Source organism: Miscanthus floridulus, chromosome 10 (assembly GCF_019320115.1).
Source record: "Miscanthus floridulus cultivar M001 chromosome 10, ASM1932011v1, whole genome shotgun sequence".
In the NCBI taxonomy this organism is placed as follows: domain Eukaryota; kingdom Viridiplantae; phylum Streptophyta; class Magnoliopsida; order Poales; family Poaceae; genus Miscanthus; species Miscanthus floridulus.
Window position 1 is genome coordinate 15,624,342 of NC_089589.1, and position 4,029 is coordinate 15,628,370.

Sequence of the window (4,029 nt, forward strand, 5' to 3'; positions counted from 1 at the left end):
AAAGGAATATTCTTTTTTACTATATTAAATTTAGTTGCCTAGATTAGTAGGTTGAATTTCATAATATTTATAATTTGTGTGCGTGTTTCTATATTTAAAGAAAATTGGCAAGCCCTTTTCAATCGTTGTCTCGGTGTTTTTTTTTAGCAAAATTGTCTCTGTGTTTTTGGCCGGCCTTCCCTCGGTCCTTGGTTGGACTCGGCCCGTTCCCTTTTTTTTCCCCTGCTAACCCACACGCCTGCCTCCATGCGAAAATGGATAACGGTCACCCAAATCAATCTAACGCACCCCTGCTGCCTTTCAAACCTGGCCCGAGGCCTGATATTAACCCTCATATGAAAGCCCCAGCACCTATTGTCATGTCACGCGAGTGAGACTGCCGCCAGCCGTCTTCGATACTCTCCGTGCAATCTCCACACTGTCATCGCCTCTTCTTCACCCGTTGCCTCGGCTCGCGGTGTCAGCGGCCTCCGCCTCCGCAAGTGAGTCCGCATCCTCCTGCATCTCCCTTCTCCATTAGGGTTCTTGTCCTCTCCTTTCCTCACACTATCTGTTTCAGATCTTGGAGAAGGACGTCGTCTACAGCGGAGTCGGGACTACAGGGGCACTTCACCAAGGGTACGGAGCTCATGGCCGCACTTGTTATTATATATATATCGATCTGTGCATCAATTCCACGTTGTTCTTGTCTCGATCTTTTATTACCTAGTTGTAGATTTTATTATTTTAGGGTGCCTGGTTGGTAATGCGTAGGAATGTGGTAACATCTTGTTATTTCCTGCTTCAATCTTTGTGGGGAAAAGTGATCGAGTAAGCTAAACTAAACCTTGACACCTTTATGTTGAGTGTATCTGTAGGTTGTCTAGAATTGAATATATCCGAATTGTTGAGAGTCGAGACACATACTAAACTGATCAGTTTGCAGAAAATTCGCTGCACTGTTGAGGGTTTGGCTTTAGAAAATACCCAACCATTTATACTTTCTGTCTGTTAACAAAAGAGTTGAAAACCTTACCAGGTTATCAAAAGTATTTTGTCCGCTATAATTTGAGAGTGAGGATAGCAATAAAATGTCCTGTCCAAATGATTATGAGTCTTCCGAGGGATAAGGTTTTCTGATTGTCTGACCACAAGATCACAGGACCATTCTTTCTCTTAGGATTAAAGTAAACTGGTAGCTGTTGGTAACAGAGGTACTGGGCAATGGCACAGTTCTGAACTAGAGCTATTAAAGTAGATAGTAACTGACTTCGATTCAATATTTCTCTTAAACTGATCTCTTCCATTTTTGGTGGTTACTGCTGTTTGCAAAATGAATGGCTCTGATTTTTTTCTTTAATCTAAAGCATCATGAAATTCACTGACAGCATGTTTTGTGCTACATATTTGTGCAACTACACTAATTTGTACGAAACATTGTGTTAAGGTTGTCTACGTGTTGCATGACCACGATAATTAGTTTGGTTAACTTTTTTAGATACTGATCCTTTGATTAGCTTGGTTTGGGGGACAGGCTTATGTCGTCGAGCTCGGTTGTCGTTGTCGGTCGGCTAGAGGTGCCAGTGGACAGCTCAGCGCACAGCTCGTCTGCCATTGTCGCCAAGGACGTCAAGAGCTCAGCACACAGCTCTTCTGCCATTGTCGCCCACACCGTCACGGGGTCACACGTGCTCATGACAGATGGGTATTCCGGGACAAAGGGACTTGAGAATGGCAGTTACATCAAGTCTGACAAGTTTGACATCGGAGGCTATCTTTGGGTTATCAGGTACTACCCTGATGGCGATGGCACAGAATACTCTGGTTGGATATCCTTCTCCCTGCACCTGGATCAAAAGAATGCTACGGGCGTTGATGCAATCATAAATTTCAGTTTACTCGATAATGTCGGAGAACCTGTTCCATCATATTCTGAAGGTGGCAGCGTGATAAATACTTTCCACAGAAGAAACAAAGGATGGGGAATTCGAGATTTCATGGAGAAGAAGGCCCTGCAGGAATCAACCTATCTGACGGATGATTGTTTCAGAATCACGTGTGATGTCACTGTCTTGAAAGAGATTTCCACAGAGGGCACCTCACATTTTGTCATGGTGTCACCATCAGATATGAACCAGCATATAGGCCGTCTCCTGTCATCAGGGGTGGAAGCTGATGTCACATTTGAAGTCGGCGATGAGAAATTCGCTGCTCACAGGCTTGTCCTCGCGGTGCTCGGTCCTCAGTCTTCATGGCAGAACTCCTTGATCCGATGAAGGAGAAGAACAGACATACTCGGATTGATGATATGGAGCAAAGAGTCTTCAAGGCTATGCTGCACTTTATCTACAATTACTCGCTGCCTAAGATGCACAAGCATGATACCTAAGCTATGGCTCAACATCTACTCGTAGCAGCTGATAGATATGGTCTGGAGAAGCTGAAACTCATGTGGGAGGAGAACCTTAGCAACTGCATCGACACTAGCATGGCAAAGACTACATTGGTGCTTGCGGAGCAGCATGGATGCAAAGGGCTCAAGGAGGCATGCTTCAAGTTTCTCAAGTCACCAGGCCATCTAAAGAAGATCATGGATAGTGATGAGTTTCAGTATCTGACAAGCAGTTGCCCCTCTCTTCTAAACGAATTGCTCGCCAATGTTGCTCCATGATGTGAACGCACAGGGGCACTACTCTTATTTGCATAATAACATATGCTTATTCTCTACGAATGGTACTTATCTACTATTACTTCTAGTACCAAGTGAAATGTTATGTCTTCACAATTCTGTTAATGTCATTAGATGTAATACGCATATCAATTATTGGAACATAATTTGGTTATTCTTTATATTTCAATTGAATTTTAAGTATTACTATATATATAATTTTTTTTGAGAGGAATAGTACATTCCATTAAGTCATGGACCGAGAAACATCTTTGCACAGGAGTTTCTCCACACCCTCATGTGTTCTGTCCCAATCCAGGCTGAAAGATTGAGAACACTTACCACAATGAGCCACTGTATTATGTATGGGCGACTTTATTACAGACACGGGAACAATACTTAACATGGAAAGTGGTAAAAGAACTAGCTATTATGGTCTTTAACTCATGTATAACTCCAAATATGGCGGCATGTCTGAAACAGTCGCCCTCCAAAGCCATTTTCAACATCATCATGTCTGTTTCTGCCACATCTCGAGTGATGCCCAGTTCGTTGGCAATTTTGATTAAGAATTTTTAAATATCCTAAGGAATTTATAACTTTTTAAATATCCTAACGTAATAACATGAAAACCCATTATCTTAGATAACTGATCATCCCATCGAGTCAACCACCACCACCTCTCTTTCCTCTTCATCTGTAACACTATTGTAGCGGAGAAGCCGGAGCACCAAAGAAGCCTAGCCAAAGTGTTTTAACAAGTTACTTATGGTCCTCAGGAAACAGTACCGGAGACGGCTTCTTTTCCGAGTGTCCCAGACTTTGCCGAGTGCTTTTTATCGGGCACTCGGTAAAGCGGCTGTTTGCCGAGTGCAAGAGAGAAAGCACTCTGGCAAACAACTGGCACTTGGCAAAAAGGTGGTTTGCCGAGTGCCGAACACTCGGCAAAGAATAACACTCGGCGATGACCAGGTTTGTCGAGTGTCAAACAATAACACGCGGCAAAGGGCCGCCGGCGGCCGCCGTTAATCCTTTGCCGAGTGTCTTCTCCTGACACTCGACAAAGAGGCTCCTTTGCCGAGTGTCAAAAAATGACACTCGGCAAACCATATTTTTTTCACTTTTGACCTTCAAACTTTTTCTGTAGTCCTCAGACAATACCTGGTACTCCATGTTCCAATGTGGCACATTTCTCGGACTTTTTCTATATTTCTTTAATTTATTTCATTTAGTTGAATTTTCTTGGACAATTCAAATTATAATTGCTAGTCATTCGAATAATGAAAAAATGAATGGAAAAATGATATTCATGTTATTTAGTATAGTGTGAGGCCGTATCCAAGAACAGACCACCAATTTCGAACATCTTGTTTACGAAACAT

The 4,029-nt window shown here is 42.7% G+C and overlaps 1 pseudogene; it reads left to right on the forward strand.

Annotated features, from left to right (window-relative positions):
• Nucleotides 1–1,517: 1,517 nt before the first annotated feature.
• Nucleotides 1,518–2,650, forward strand: LOC136488064 (BTB/POZ and MATH domain-containing protein 2-like; annotated as a pseudogene).
• The last annotated feature ends 1,379 nt before the right edge of the window (nt 2,651–4,029 follow it).